A 16,772-nucleotide genomic window follows, 5' to 3' on the forward strand; every position below is an offset into this window, starting at 1 on the left:
GTTGCTCCTCTTCCAGTTCAGCTCTCTGCTGTGGCCTGGGAGTGCAGTGGAGGATGGCCCAAGTGCTTGGGCCCTGCACCCGCATGGGAGACCAGAAGGAAGCACCTGGCTCCTGGCTTCGGACTGGCGCAGTGCCGGCCGTAGCGGCCATTTGGGGAGTGAACCAACAGAACGAAGACCTTTCTTTCTGTCTCTCTCACTGTCTATAACTCTACTTATAAAAAAAAAAAGTCAACAATATTAGTGCCCAAATTGCAGATTATTTGGAGAATCCAATGAAGAATTTCTAAAACTTTGGTACCAAGAGCATCACCAGAAGTTGTTTTTTCTAGCCCCTGACCTTTAGCTGTCAGCAATTTCTCCTTTAACTACTTGCTTTCTACCTATTAGAACACAGAAGACCAAAATAAAATTGAGTGCTTAAGTGCAAAGCTGGTGAATCAGACTACTTGATTTTAAACTTTAGACAAATCACCTTACCTCTCTGATCTTAGTTTCCTCATTTGTAAAACGGGGCTATCAATTGCTCATTCTACTGCTCTAAGAATCAAACAAGAAATGCTGCACTCGTTGGTTTACTTCTATGCTTTTACAGTTTTTATCATTACCCTACAAAGTAGGGAGTGTTGGTACCTCTTACAGATGAGGGAACTGAGACTCGAAGGGATCCGTGTAATCTTCAAGAGAATACCTATCTTTAGGTGAAAGCAAGTGATCTCTGAGGAAGGTCATGGCGTCTGTGAGAGAGGGACCCCTGGAAACAGCCCCATAGCCTAGTAAGGCTGGTGTCTCGGCCAGAGCCAGGAATCAGTCAGTATTGAAGCCTAACCTTTACTTTTTTCCAACGGAGACTGGGAAGGTTATAGCCAGTATTGAGAAGCTAAGAAAAAAAAAGCCATGTGTGATCTCCTGCTGCCCTCTAGTGCTGCTTAAAATGATTGCTCTTGGGAAACATCACAAGTAAACTTGCTAAGCACTGAGAGGAGCAAGGGAAGATAGTGAAGACTTAGCTATGATACAAAGAAGCCTTGTGAAGTTACTAAAAGGATCCTGAACAAGCATTTTCCAAGAAGGCCTATTCAGGTTTATGGCTAGGCAGTGAGGAGGGAAAATATGAATAATAATTTGTTCCAATCCTAGTATTACTCAGGTATTTGTGTATCAGCTGGGAAGAAAAATCCAGAGAAACTAAGAAAATGGAGATATGTCAGAAAGACGATAACAGAGGAAATAGGATCTTAAACATGACAGGAAGAGATATAGTTACTCCCTGTTTGCAGAAGGCAGAATGTAATCTGAATGTCAAATATATCTATCTGGCTTTTAAGATTCATTTATTTGTTTGAGAGGCAGTTATAGACAGACAGAGGGAGCGACAGAGAGGGGTCTTCCATGTGCTGGTTCACTCCCCAGATGGCTGCAACAACTGGAGCTGGGCTGATCTGAAGCCAGCAGCCAGGAGTGAGGAGCTTCTTCCAGGTCTCCTACATGGGTGCAGGGGCCCATGCAAAAGTGCTATCTTTCACTGCCTTCCCAGGCCATTAACAAAGAGCTGGATTGGAAGAGGAGCAGTTGAGACATGAACCAGTGCTCATTTGGGATGCCAGTGCCTCAGAAAGAGGCTTAACCAACTATGCCACAGTACTGGCTCCTAGATCTGGGTTTTAATTTCAGTTTGGTCAAAATTAAACATGTACTCATGACATCCATGAGATGTTATGCAAGTTAGGTATTACAAGACAATGACAAGACAAAGGGGTAAATGGGTACTGATTCCCTTCTTGGCTCCACCTGCTATGCCTGTGCCTGTAGAATTGAATCCAAGTGGAGGAGCACCTATCCCCAACCTATATAAATGGGAACTTACGGCCACAGCCCTGCCATGAGAACATGGACAAGTTATAAAATCTGCACTGGGTTGTTTCTCCTAAATCCTCCAAATAATCCAGGATTTAGGTACCAATATTATTGACATTTTACCTCTGACAGAATGGAACTATAGAGTAGTTAAGTTACTTGTCCAAGGTCATCCGGCTGGAAAATGGAAAAACTGGAAATTCTGGCATTGTGTTGGTTAATTGAGTTGAAAAGCTGCCAAATTAGGTTAGATGAGATCAGGCCATTAGTATCTCTGAGGCTGCCAAACCCTGCCCGAGAATCATCCTTTCCCCACTAGCCTAGGATTGACTAGAAGGAGGAGGAAGGAACAGGAGAGAGGTTCATCTTGGAATCCTTCTTCTAGGGGGTAAGCTTTGAGCAGAGTTTTTAAGTAGAAGAATTGGATTCTAGCAAAAAGAAGGAAGGCCTCTTAATCAGGATCTAATCTCCAATGGACAGAAAGAATTTCAGAGTCAGATTCTGAATTCCTAATGGCCTTTGGCCACAGCCTGTCACTTCTAAAGACCTCTCTTTCCTCAGCTGTAAAATGTGATTGAACAAATTATGATATTCCTAATCCAAAGCATTACTGTGTGAATTCAATGAGATCCAATCCTTATGGTTAGCAAGGAATACAAGGTTAGGAAATGTGGCATTCCTTTTGGTGCTTTACCTTTTTCTTTTTTTTCCTTTCTTTTCTTTTTTTTTGACAGAGTGGACAGTGACAGAGGGAGAGACAGAGAGAAAGGTCTTCCTTTGCCGTTGGTTCACCCCTCAATGGCCACTTCAGCCGGCGCACCAGGCTGATCCGAAGCCAGGAGCCAGGTGCTTATCCTGGTCTCCCATGCGGGTGTAGAGCCCAAGGACTTGGGCCATCCTCACTGTACTCCCCGGCCACAGCAGAGAGCTGGACTGGAAGAGGAGCAACCGGGACAGAATCTGGCGCCCTGACCGGGACTAGAACCTGGTGTGATGGCGCTGCAGGCAGAGGATTAGCCTAGTGAGCTGCGGCGCCGGCCAGTGCTTTCCCTTTTTCAAGCACTTGTCTCAGTGCATAAAGCTATGTTGTTATACTAATACTGGGAATAGTAATATTTGAGCTATACTCACTGCCTCTCAGTGTACATTAGCAGAAAGCTGGAATAGGAAGTGGAACCAGAACTCAAACACAGGCACTCTGAGATAGGAGGCAGGTATCCAAGTGGTGTTTTAACCAAATACCCATCCCTCCCATCAGGGAATCTTTGTCTTATCTTTGAGGCAATCACGTAAATTTAATACTATCAATAACAACATTTTTATAGGCGCGTATTCTAGGTGAGATGTTCTACTTACTTTGCATACATTATTTCATTTGGTTTCTATAAATTCTAACAACGAGAAGGAGGTTTCATTATTGCTTTTTAAGAGTAAAGAAAGCTCACAGAGAGGAAATCAGGAGCCCAGAAAGAGCTGTATTTCCACTTTGATCTTTTCCACTATCTGATGCTGCCTTCCACTTTGCTATGCTACTAGAGATGTGGGTATAGGCACTGAAAAATTCTGGACATTGAATGTGCAATTTCTGTTACCTCTGCCTATTCCATCATAGTAATCAGCAATAAAACTCGATGGATAACTGATAGGAAAACTATGGTGCATCTGAACAATGAGGTACTTTGCACTTAAAAATTTCATTAAAACAATTTTTATGTCATATGGAGCAATCACAAATATGTTTTGTTAAATGGGAAAACAGTGCATAGCAATGATTACTTTTATGTGGATAAGAGGGGAGAAATTACAAATATATATATGAGCCCTCATGTATACCTGATACATAATACACAAGGTACTTCAAAGAATTCATGGAGAATGGAATTAAAACATCATCCTTCTTAGTAGAAAAATTTTGGAATTCATGAATAGTCTTCTCATAATGTATATTCTCCATAAACTTTTTTAAAAAAATGTATTTATTTATTTGAAAGGCAGAGTTACAGAGAGGCAGAGGGAGAGAGAGAAAGTCTTCCATCCACTGGTTCACTCTCCAGATGACCACAATGGCTGGAGCTGTGCTAATCTGCAGTCAGGAGCCAGGTACTTCCTCTGGGTCTCCGAAATGAGTGCAAGGGCCCAAGGACTTGAGCCATCTTCTACTGCTTTCCCAGGCTGCAGCAGAAAGCTGGATGGGAAGTGGTGCAGCTGGGGCTTGAACTGGTGCCCATATGGGATGCTGGCACTGCAGGTAGAGGCTTTACCTACTGCACTATAATACCAGCCCCTTCTCCGTAAACTTTGTGAAATCCCTAGTGTGTGTGTGTGTGTGTGTGTGTGTGTGTGATATTTTTCACTGAGAAATAGTGAAAGGAGTAACCAAGATTAACACACAGTTATCTATATGGGGAGCAAGAAAAGGTCAAGGTGTTAATGATAGGAGCCAGTGTTTTAAGTATATCTTCTTCAATAAATTTTAGCTTTGCAACAACATAATTTTTTAAAATTTTACATAATTTTGAAACTCTAAAAAGACAAAAGCAATCTCTACCAATTATGCACAAACTTAAAATGTATCTAACTATATATCAAAGTATTGTTATAACCATACAGAGAAAATAATTTTGAGTACTTTAAAGTGCAGTATTTTTTTTAAAGATTTATTTATTTATTTGAAAGGCAAAGTGAGGAGGGAGTGATCTTCCAGCTGCCAGTTCGTTCCCTAAGTGACTGCAACAGCCAGTTCTGAGCTATGTTAAAGCCAGGAGCCAGAAACTTCATCCTTGTCTCCTACATGGGTGGCAGGGGCACAATCATTTGGTCATCTTCTGCTGCCTTTCCAGGCACCTTAGCAGGAAGCTGAATCAGAAGTGGAAATGCAAGGACTCAAACCAGCATAACAATGGGATGCCAGTGTTGCCAACAACTAATTCAAGTATAAAGAGGTTAAGAAAAATTTTGTAAAGTAAAATTTCAGTTGGAAATCACAGAAATTTATGAATTGTTTTTAATAAAATATGCATTTCATTGTTCTGTCCACTGAAAAGGCATAGAAGTTATAACAATTTTTTTTTCCACAGGCAGAGTGGACAGTGAGAGAGAGAGACAGAGAGAAAGGTCTTCCTTTGCTGTTGGTTCACCCTCCAATGGCCGCCGAGGCTGGTGCGCTGCGGCCGGCCGGCGCACCACGCTGATCCGAAGCCAGGAGCCAGGTGCTTCTCCTGGTCTCCCATGGGGTGCAGGGCCCAAGGACTTGGGCCATCCTCCACTGCACTCCCTGGCCACAGCAGAGAGCTGGCCTGGAAGAGGGGCAACAGGGACAGAATCCAGTGCCCCGACCGGGACTAGAACCCGGTGTGCCGGCGCCGCAAGGTGGAGGATTAGCCTACTGAGCCGCAGCGCCGGCCAGTTACAATTTAATAGCAAAAAATATGTTCAATTCCCAGACTCTGGTTCATAAATATTACTTTCCTTTAGAAGGAACAAAGGCTTCTTGGAGAAATTCCTGATTCCAAGTCTGGAATAGGTGTGGCACAAGCTAAGCCTGGGATGTTTTGTTGTACAGAAAAGCAAGGTCAAGAAATGGGGTCATTTCAAAATGATATAGATGTCAACTTAAAGGGGCTCATTATGGCCTGGCATTAAACAATTTAAACATCAAAAAATAATGATTGCAGCTGATGGAAATTTATCAAACAAATAACTTTTTATTAATTCAGAATGTTCCTCAAGCTAAAACCAAAATCAAACTGAAAGCAAAAACTGAAATCAAGACATAAAACAGGGGTCGGTGCTGTGGCTAGTGGATAAAGCTGCCACCTGCAGTGCTGGCAACACACAAGGGCGCCAGTTTGAGTCCTGGCCGCTCCACTTCCAATCCAGCTCTCTGCTATGGCCTGGGAAAGCAGTGGAAGATGGTCCAAATTCTTGGGCCCCTGCACCCATGTGGGAGACCAAGAGGAGGCTCCTGACTTTGGACTGGCACAGCTCTGGCCATTGCGGCCAACTGGGGAGTGAATCAGCAGATGGAAGACCTCTCTCTCTTTCTGCCTCTCCTTCTCTTTCTGTGTAACTCTGTCTTTCAAGTAAATAAATAAATCTTTTAAAAAATTTAAAAAGACATAAAACAAATAAAATAAAACAAACAAAAGTTACTAGTCAACATTTGAAATTGTCAAGAGGCCATTACAATATTCTGGAAAATATATATAAGAATCAGTCATGCATTTATCAAATAAATAGGGTTTAAGGGCACCACATATTTCCTTATGGAAAGATTTCAGGTCATAAAGGCAAGAACAATGATAAAATTATAACATTAACATTTTGTAAGTTCTAATAAAATACAACTATCACCACTGAATCATAAATCATTAGGAAAAAGGCTGAAGGGAAAAATGTCTAATGAATGGATCAGATGGATAGGAATTGAGCCTGCTGATCAGTCTTAACAGAACTAAAAAGAGTACCACCAGACTTTAAGTGCTTCTGATATGATGCTATAGGAAGCACACAGCACTGCCTGTGTACTTCAGGTGGTACTTCTTGGATTTGTAGATAGAATTCAGAGGCCTGTGAAATTGTACAGGGAAAAATATACGTTATTTTCAGTATCTTATCTATGCAATTTAGCATTTCCTTAAAATTGTGAATGTAGGTAGCAAACTAATATAACATTAAAACTTCCTATAAATTTGACAAAATGGGATTTTTATGTTTTTATCACATACAAATATCTAAAAATATTTTGCTTGGCACCACTTAGAAATTATGATAGTTATTTGACTCTCCACTAGATCTTAACATTAATAAAGGAGCATATATATTCTTTCATACTTTTTAATATTTTGATAACTATGAGGTATCTATATTATTAATCATTCTACAAAAGGAGCCCATAAGACTGAAAAAAAGTGAAAAATCCCTAGGAGAAATGAACAAGTTAAAAAAACACTATGAAGAAGCAGTCAGCTAGATCTGCAATGTGAAAAATCCTGGGGCTGGTGCTGTGGCATAGTGGGTAAAGCTGCCACCTGCAGTGCTGGCATCCCGTATGGGCACTGATTCGAGTCCCAGCTGCTCCACTTCTGATCCGGCTCTCTGCTATGGCCTGGGAAAGCAGTAAAAAATGCCCAAGTCCTTGGGCCCCTGCACCCACATGGGAGACCAGAAGGAGGCTCCTGGCTCCTGGCTTTGGATTGGCACAGCTCCAGCTGTTGAGGCCGATTGGGGAGTGAACCAGCAGTTGGAAGAACTCTCTCTCTCTCTCCTTCTGCCTCTCCTTCTCTGTGTTACTCTTTCAAACAAATAAAATAAAATCTTAAAAAAAAGAAAAATCCTAAAAGACAAATGAGCCTATATTTTTTCAGCTAATAACAGCATGGGCAAAATTAAAGGGTAAAACTATCACAGTTTAAGAGAGATTTGGTATAAAATATAGGCATTTGATCCTTAATTAAGCATATGGCCTGTAAAAGTATACTTTTGAAACAGTTAAATAAATTGGAGTATGAACTATTAAAAGTGATAATAATGCTGAGATTATATTAAAAATAACCATCTGTATGGGGCCAGCGCTGTGGCATAGCAGGTAAGGCTGCCATCCATAGTGCCAGCATCCCATATGGGCACCAATTCCAGTCTCGGCTGCTCCACTTCCGATCCAGCTCTCTGCTATGGCACTGGAGGATGGCCCAAGTCCTTGGGACCCTGAGCCCACGAGGAGACCCAGAGGAAGTTCCTGGCTCCTGGCTTCGGACTGATGCAGCTCCGGCTGTTGCAGCCAATTGGGGGGTGAACCAGCAGATAGAAGACCTCTCTCTCTCTCTCTCTGTGCCTCTCCTTCTCTCTCTGTGTAACTCTTTCAAATAAATAAATTTAAAAAATCTTAAAAGAAAGAAAAAACGTAACCATCTGTTAAAGAAATATACTGAGATAGTTACAGGAAGAATGATATGATATCTGAGACTTGTTTTAGAAGACTCCAGCAACAAAAAGCACATTGGAGGTGAGCAATAACTGAAACAAAATTAGAAAATATTGAGAGCAAACATTGCTGGGTAATGGGTACACAGAGGATCACTATACTCTTTTCTTTCCCTGTGTGTGTACTTATAATCTTCCTTACCATAACATTAAGACACCTGCCAGAAGTTTCAAAAAAATTTATAAGGGCAAATATTGCTGGGGAGTAGGATGAGGGGAGATTGTGTACGGTTTCCATTCTTCCTTATAAATGCATGCTCATTTGTATTTTTTTTAAGACTTGTAAAGAGAATCTTTAGGCTCACAGAAAAATTTAGAGGAAGGTATAGAAATTTCATATCTATCCATTGCCTGCACACATGCGTAGCCTCTCCCATAGTAACATTCCTGCCAGAGTGGTGCATTCATACAACTGATTAACCTACATATATATGTCATAATCAAAGTCTACAGTTTGGGGTCACTGCTGCACAATATATGGGTTTGGACAATGATAATGATCTGTTATGATAGCATCATACATACTGTTCTTTAAAAAGATTTACTTATTTATTTGAAAGTCAGAATTACACAGAGAGAGGAGAGGCAGAGAGAGAGAGAGTTCTTCTATCTGCTGATTCACTCCCCACTTGGCCACAATGGCTGGAGCTGGTGCTAATTCGAAGCCAGGAGCAAGAACTTCCTCTGTGTCTTCCCTTGTGGGTGCAGGGGCTCAAGCACTTGGGCTATCTTCTACTGTTTTCCCAGGCCACAGCAGAGAGCTGGATCAGAAGTGGAGCAGCTGGGACTCAAACCGCTGCTTATATGGGATGCTGGCACTGCAGGCAGTGGCTTTACCCTCTGTAGCACAGTGCCGGCCCCAATACACACTGTTTTTCACTGCCTTAAAAATCCCCTGTGTTCTGCCTTTTCATCCCACTCACTTATCTCTACCCTCTGGCAACCACTGATCTTTTTAAGGCTTCTATAGTTTTGTCATTCCAGGAGCGTGATATTGGACTCATCCAGTAGTATTCTTTTAAGATTGGCTTCTTTCACTAATTAATATACATTTAATGTCCCTCCATGGTGGGGGGAGGGGGGTTGGGGTGGCACTGTGGTTCAGTGAGTTAAGTTGCCATCTGCAGCACCAGCATCCCATACAGGCACTGGTTCCAGTCCTGGTTGCTCTACTTTCAATCCAATTCCCTGCTAATGTGCCTGGGAAAGCAGAGGAAGATGATTCAAGTGCTTTTGCCCTGGAATCCACATTGGAGACCCAAAAGAACCTCCTGGCTTCTAGCTTAGGTCTGGCCATTGTGACCATTTGGGGAGTGAACCAGTAGATGCAGAATCTCTCTTTTTCGCTTTGTATTTTTCTCTCTGCTTCTTCTCTTTCTGTAACTCTTTCAAATAAATATTTTTTAAAAGTTCCCTTATGAATTTTTACAGTTTAACAGCTAATTTCTTTTTAGCACTGAATATGGTACTTTGAATATACCACAGTTAATTTACCAGTTCATCTATTAAAGGACATCTTGGTTGCCCTCAAGTTTTGACAGTTACAAATAAGGCTGCTAAAATGTCCAAGCGCAGGTGTGTGAGTGTGTGTGTGTGTGTGTGTGTGTTTTCAACACTTATTAAATACAAAAGAGCACAACTGATAGATCACATGGTAAGAATGTGATTACTTGTGTGACTGGCTAAGCCATTATGTATGTCCAGCAGCAATGAATGAGGAGTTTTTGTTAACCCACAATCTCATCAGTATTTGGTGTTACCAGTGTTCTGAATTTTGGGCCATTTTAATAGGTAAGAAGTGGTTTCTGATTGTTTTGTGTTTCCCTGATGACACATGAGGTAGAGCATGTTACATGTTTGGCATCTGTTTATCCACTTTGAAGTATCTGTTAAGGTCTTCAGTCCATTTTTTAAATCAGAATGTTTGTTTTCTTCTTGTTGAGTTTTAAAAGTTCCTCATATATTTCAACTAACCTGATACAACTTTTGCAAATACTTTCTCCCAGGCTGCGACTTGTCTTCTCATTTGTTGACTTTGTCCTTTGCATAACAGAAATTTTTAATTTTAATGACGTCTAGCTTATCAATTATTTCTTATATTTTATAACCTTTAAATATTAACAAAGTTTCCTATTTTTAGAAAAATGAAATCAGATAATGGGTAAGCAGTGACATGAAGAGAGTATGAGGTGGAGGGAGGGATGAGGAGTTGGGCGAAGGAGGCTCTCTCTTTGCAGTCAGCCAGTCTTATTGATGCCAGTTGATGGAGTGGTTAATGGCAGCTACCAAAAAAAGAGAAGCTGGCTGAAATCCTACAGCCAAGAGGAACCAACAAGAGGACTAAGGCAGGCATGTGGGGCTTAGCAGAAATAAAGCCAGTAAGCAATTTTCCAGCAGACCTCACTTAGTATTCAGTTGAGTTGAGGCTGTTGACACTACACAGAGAATGTTCTCTGGGAAAGCCTTCAATGCTACTAACATGTATTAAGCATCTACATAGTCAGTGTTTGATTACTGCTGACATTTAACTATCCATATGAGTTGAAGCCATTATTAATGGGCTCTAGTCAATGAACATAAATGTATATAATATTTAAATAAAGATTCAAATTTCTGAATAAATTATTTTCATATAGCTCAAAGAAGGCAACTGAAAATAGAAAAAAATCTCCCCACAAAAGAATATTTATGCATTGTGATTTGTAGTGGGTTCAATGCTCAAAGATGGGTTTGTCAACATGACGAACATTTATGCATCCAATTGACAACTATAAAGACATCCCCCCAAAAATACTTCCACTATTTTCCTTATTAAGTAAATAGAATACTGAAGTTGATATTTATTGGAAATAAAATATTTGTTGGATACCTAGCATTACCATAAATATGTAGGAACAGTTTAAGGGAGACTTTGGACATGTTTATATTTATATGAATATAAGCAAAAGTGGTAGATAAAATTCACTCCTCAAATGCTTTTTTATATCTCAAATTTAAACTGAATTCAAACATCTTTTGTGCTTTTACCTTCAACTGTAGGCCAGACTGAGAAACACATGGAGATTGAGTACACCTTAAAGATTAGAAGTAAAATTTCAGCGAAACACAGAAATAGATATGTAGACAGATAGATAGGCAGAAAACACATTAGAAGGAGAGATGGAGGAAAGAAGATGGGACTGAGAGGGGGTAGGAGAGAGTTTTGTGAGATACTGTGAAGCAGTGATTCAGCAAAACTGTGCTTGGATTCCTGACTCACAGAAACTGTAGACAGTCAATGTGAGTTGTTTTAAGTTACAAAATTATATGAGCAATTCGTTATATAGTGACACATAAGTAAAATTATATCTTCTTATAATTTTATATGATTTCATGAAAATCATAGTAATTAAAAACCTGTGGAGTTAGAGAAAGTTTGATAAGGATATAAAGGAGTTTTATCTCCTTACTTTTTCTTCCTTGTATTCTATAACCCAAACAGACCTCTTTCCTCCTCAGAATTCAGTTGCTAACTAGCGAAGAAAAGGGGAAGATTTTGTTGAGAATAGTAAAAACAACAACACTGACAATAACTACTGTCCAAAGAGATTCTTTACCATGCAGTGTTTTAAACTCTTTAGAACTATTAAACCATCTACTACTTACATTTCTATTGGTAGAAAACTATCAGTACCTCTATTTTGCCAAAGAGGAGAATGAAGTACAGAGAAGCTACGGAAGTTGTTCAAGGTTACAAAACCTGTTGCTTGCAACAAGTTATCAAGCATTATTTCAGGTTTTTTTTATTGTTGTTGTTGTTTGCTTTTTGTAAAGATTTATTTATTTTAAAGGCAGTGTTGTGGGGGAGGGAAGGGGATACACACACCAGAGAGAGAGGGAGATTTTCCATTGCCTGGTTTATTCCCCAAATGGTATCAATGGCTAGTGCTGGTCCAGGCACCTCTGTTTAGGTCTCCCACATGGGTGGCAGGGATCTAAGCACTTGGGCCATTTCCTACTGCCTTCTCAGGTGCATTAGAGGGGATGTGGATCAAAAATGGAGCAGAGTGATGGGAATTGAACCAATTCTCACATAGAATGCCACATTGCAAGTTGCTTAACCTGCTGCATCACAATGCCGGCACCAATCAAGCATATTTCAAATAATCTTATCTGTACCCCAAGATACTCAGAGTTCTGTCTGATTCCAAAGCTTTTTCTATTTCTATATAAAAGTATATGTAATAAACTTAGTCATAATAACAAATGCAATATAATGAACATTACTACATGTCAGGCAAGGCACTAGTATTACATGTTAGGCAAAGTGTTCTGCATCCATTATCTCATTTTGCTCCCCACAATCTTGTCAGTTAGTTATTGTTTCTGTTTTAAAGAGAATAAAAGAGGTGGGCATTTGGTACAGCACTTGGGATGCCTGTGTGCCATGTTGGAGTGTCTGGGATTGATTCTTGGTTCTGCTTTAAATTAATACACACTCTGGAGGCAGCAGGTGATGGCTCAAATCCTTGGGTTCCTGCCACCCACATGGGAGACCTAGAGTGGGTTCAGGCTCCTGGCTTTGGCCTAGCCCAGCTCTGGTTCTTGCAGGTTTTTGGAGGGAGAACCAGCAGATAGAATATTTTTGTTTGTCTCTGCCTTTCAAATAAAGTAAATAAACACAATGTTTTCCAAAGAGAAAATTAGAGAGAAAGCAAACAATATTTGGTTCATAGGGCAGTGCTATCAGCTGAACTGTGTACCACAAAAGACAGGTTGATATCTCAACCCCTCAATACATCAGTATGTGACTGTATGTGAAAATAGGGTTGTTGTAGATGTAACCAGGTAAGATTATGTCATACTAGAGACATGTCTCTAACCCAGTATGACTAGTGTCCCATTATGACTGGTGACATAGACACAGAGAGCAGAATGCCACAGGAAGCCAGAGACATACAGGAAGAAGAGAACAAGTGAAGGCAAAGATTAGAGCTATGTTGCCATAAGCCAAGTAAAGCCTGGGGAACTTCTAGAAGCTGGAAAAGCCAAGGAAGAGGCTTTGGAGACAGAACATAGTTCAGCTGACACCTTGACATCCACCTTCAACTGTGGAGAGATTTCAGCCACTTAGTTTGTGGTGCTTTGTTATAGTAGCCCTAGAAAACTGCTACAAGTAGTTTAAATGTTACATGAAAAACCATTATATTAAAATGGTGAATAAAGAGTATTTAAAGTGCTCCACCAAGGGTATTTTTGAAATGTCTCTGCATAAGAGGAATGCTAATATTGCGCCAGGCTAGGCAAAGCTACAGGAAAGAAATGAGTGCATTTCCCCAGAGTGCTTATTTTACTATGAGATTTTGTGGAAAGCCTGGTAATTAATTTAACTGGTGAGTTATTTAAACACTAAAAAGAAAAGATAGTCAAACAAACACGGACATTATTTTTTAAAAGGAAAAAGACTTTTTAAAGTAACATTTGAGCTATTCCCAGATTTTCAGGAGTATCATTAACTCTCCTGTGAGGTTGGGGAAACATCAATATACACACTCATATGTGTATGCATTAATACATATAAATTATATACACACAAATATACACACATATGTATATACACACACATATATATACACACATATGTATATACACACATATATATACACACACACACACAAACACTAGGGGTAAGCAGTTGGCATAGCAGGTGAGGTGCCCTCATCCCAAGTCTTGGGGCTGGGGCTCAAGACCCAGCTCTGCTCATGATTCCATATTCCTGTGGAGGTGATAGCAATAACTAGTTACCCACATGGGAGACTTGGATTGAGTTTTTGGCTCCTGGCTTCATCCTGCCCCAGCCTGCTCCAGCCCAGGCCATTGCTGGCATTTGTGGAGTGAACCAGCAGAGGGGAGAACTCTCTCTGCCTCTCAAATAAATATACTAGAAATATATGTGTATATATTATGCAATATATATGTAGGCACACATACATATATATATATTGAATATATATAATTGACACTTTAGGCTGATAACTGATTTTCAGCACACAGGGTGCTATGTCTCCCAACCTGGCCTGAGAAAGGAGAGTCGGAACCACCTTCCAGGTGGCAACTATAAGCAATCCATTTAATCTTTCTGAGCCTCAGCTGCCTCCTTTTGTAATGTGGCACTACTTATATCTACTTAAAGAATTGTTGAGAGATTGTGACAAATGACTATCTCAGTGAGTGTCTGTTATGCTGCTGGTGCTCAAAAAATGGGCAGCTCTTACCTGCCGGATTCCTGAACTGTTTTGTAACTAGAATTCCAGGTGAGACAAGAAATGTGATTTGCTTAATCTCACATTTCTGAGTCTGATTTGTCAGCAATTTTTACATACTGACCTAACAGATGCAACTGCAAATAAACATTGTCCTTCAAGGTCACAGCCCACTGGTAAAGATGACAGGTAAATGGATAATTAAAGCCCCAGCTGGCATGTGCTTTGTGAGAAATCATCCTTTTGCAAAATCTCATGCAATGAATACACCACATTCCAAGAATGTGAAGCCCAAGAAGGAAAGAGAAGCAAACACTTTCCTTTCCTTACTGCTGGAAGGCTCTGAACCAGCCAGGTGCCAGCATTAAGAAAAATCTTCAAGCCCTTCTCAGACCAGTTTTGACTCAAAATATTCCTGACCCATCTGCTCAAATTCCACATGGCCTGGGACTCTAAGTATGTCACCAAAGTCTGAGGATAGCCCCAGAGCTGATGCCAACCTAGGAGTCCAGAGCTCCCAGGCCTGTTCAAAGAGGCTATAAAGAATGCCAGCCTAGCCTCCTGTTTCCCTTATTATCTGAAATGCTATGGCTGAGGATTATGGAACCAGTGGTCCTGGGTCCTGAAGGTGTAAGAATTCAGTATAATTTTTCATTACATTAAGTATAAACCATTTCATAATCTGCTAATCTTTAGAACAAAGCTGATTTTCTTTTAAAGACATGAGGAGAGAGATAAAATAAGGTTAAAAAGATGGATTCTAGGGCCAGCGCTGTGGTATAGTAGGTTAAGCCTCTGCCTGTGATGCTGGCATCCCAGTTCATGGGATGCCAATTCGTGTCTCAGCTGCTCCTCTTCCAATCTAGCTCTTTGCTTATGGCCTGGGACAGTAGTGGAAGATGGCCCAGGTGTTTAGCCCCCTGCAGCCACATGGGAGACCCAAAGGAAGCTCCTGGCTTCTGGCTTCAGATTGGCCCAGCTCTGGCTGTTGCAGCCATTTGGGGAGTGAACCAGCAAATGGAAGACTTCTCTGTCTCTCCCTCTCTGTTTCTGTAACCCTGGCTCTCAAATAAATAAATAAGAAAGGAAGAAAGGAAGAAAGGAAGAAAGGAAGAAAGGAAGAAAGGAAGAAAGGAAGAAAGGAAGAAAGGAAGAAAGGAAGAAAGGAAGAGAAAGAAAGAAAGAAAGAAAGAAAGAAAGAAAGAAAGAAAGAAAGAAAGAAAGAAAGAAAGAAAGAAAGAAAGAAAGAAAGAAAGAAAAAGGTGGATTCTCAGGGGCCAGTATTGTGGTGCAGTGAGCTAAGCCACTGCTTGGTCCGCTAGCATCCTACATCAGAGCACCTATTTTGAGTCCTTGCTGCTCTGCCTCTGATCCAGTTCCCTGCCAGTGTGCCTGGAAAGGCAGAGGAGGTGGCTCAAGTACTCAGGTCGCTGACGCCCACATAGGAGACCCTCATAGAGGTCTAGGCTTCTGCCTTTGGTTGTTACCATGTAGCAAGTGACCCAGCAGATGGGAGATCTTTCTGTCCCTCCATCACTCTTGTCTTTCTAGTAAATAATTAAAAAAAAAAAAGTGGTTTCTGAATTGTATTCAAATCTGGGCTCTGAAACTTAGGAACAAGTGGCTTTGCTATTGAATCACCTAGGCATCAACTGCCTATCTCAGAAAATCCTTATAAGTATTAAAGGAGCCAGGTATGTCAGATGCAGGCAGACAAGAAGTGCTCCAAGATGTTTTGGTACCATTTTTGTTTGCTGTTTTATCATTGTTCAGGGTAACACAGCTAAGTGGAATTTCAAATGCAATCCTATCCTACTTCACACTCCTTTGTGCTCCTAAACTACCCAGTACAGTCGTGACCTCAGGGACTATAGGTCACTCCAGTAGAGGGGACCACAGACCACCTGGTAAGTCTCCCCACCCCGCAAAAGCTAGACTCTGATTTGGGCTCCTAGGTAGCTTCAGTCTGCAGGGACAACCTGTGCTGTAGGCTGGAGAGGCAAAAGGTTTTACCGAGAATAATCTGATTAGGTAAAACTTCCTCCAGCAGCTGGTGCGGTGAGTCAGAGGTTTGCCCGGGGCGCTGCACTCTGAGGTGGGCAGGTTCTGTGCTTGCGCAGAATGCAAGTTTTAGTCTTTCTTTGTCCATTTTTCAGATGAGGCAACCGAGGTTCAGAAAGGCCTTTCTGAGGAGTGCAAAGGCTTTGCAGAGGACCACTCATGCAGGGCATGGTTTAGTGCAGAGGTTTAGACTTTGAGACTGGAATCAAACAAGTGAGTTCTGGCTTAGCTCCCAAATAGTTGAGTGAACTTGGGAAGGCGCCTTTCGCCCGTGGGCCTCAGCTTTCTAACCCATTCAAAGACACCAGAAAAGTATTTTGAGTTGCTAAGTGCCACCGTTTTTCGGTAAAGAGCTAGTCACGGAGGATATACCCAGCCCGGGCGCTCGCACTGGCTGGACCACAAATCCCAGCATGCCCCGGGGGAGGTGGGGGCGAAATGACGGACAGGTCGCTCTGCGAATTGCTGCCTCACAAGAGTAGCACGCGCCGCGCGTGCGCAGAAACCGGCGAGCGGTGGGCTGCCGGCGGCGGACGCGTCGGAGGCGCGGGCGGTCAGGTAGGGGGCGGGAAGGAGGGTAGGGGGAGGAAGGATCGTGGTCTGAGTCGCGGGCGGTGGCTGAGCGGCCGC

General features: G+C 41.5%; 2 protein-coding genes across 12 annotated transcripts in view; one reads left to right on the plus strand and one right to left on the minus strand.

Annotated features, from left to right (window-relative positions):
• The window catches only part of ASTN2 (astrotactin 2), a 1,018,233-nt gene that overhangs the window by 212,570 nt on the left and 788,891 nt on the right, over nt 1–16,772 (minus strand). The window lies entirely within an intron of this gene.
• TRIM32 (tripartite motif containing 32) overlaps nt 16,573–16,772 on the plus strand; it is a 37,225-nt gene continuing 37,025 nt past the window's right edge. For 3 of the 6 annotated variants that reach the window (XM_089319940.1, XM_089319930.1, XM_008273382.4), the window contains exon 1: nt 16,573–16,700. The gene's annotated coding sequence lies outside the window, so the exon portion shown is untranslated. The remainder of the gene's footprint in view (nt 16,701–16,772) is intronic. The other 3 variants (XM_089319945.1, XM_089319934.1, XM_002720511.6) reach the window with 1 other exon arrangement.

The sequence above is a fragment of the Oryctolagus cuniculus genome, chromosome 1, assembly GCF_051225735.1.
Source record: "Oryctolagus cuniculus isolate XC-2025 breed Fujian yellow rabbit chromosome 1, ASM5122573v1, whole genome shotgun sequence".
Taxonomy (NCBI): domain Eukaryota; kingdom Metazoa; phylum Chordata; class Mammalia; order Lagomorpha; family Leporidae; genus Oryctolagus; species Oryctolagus cuniculus.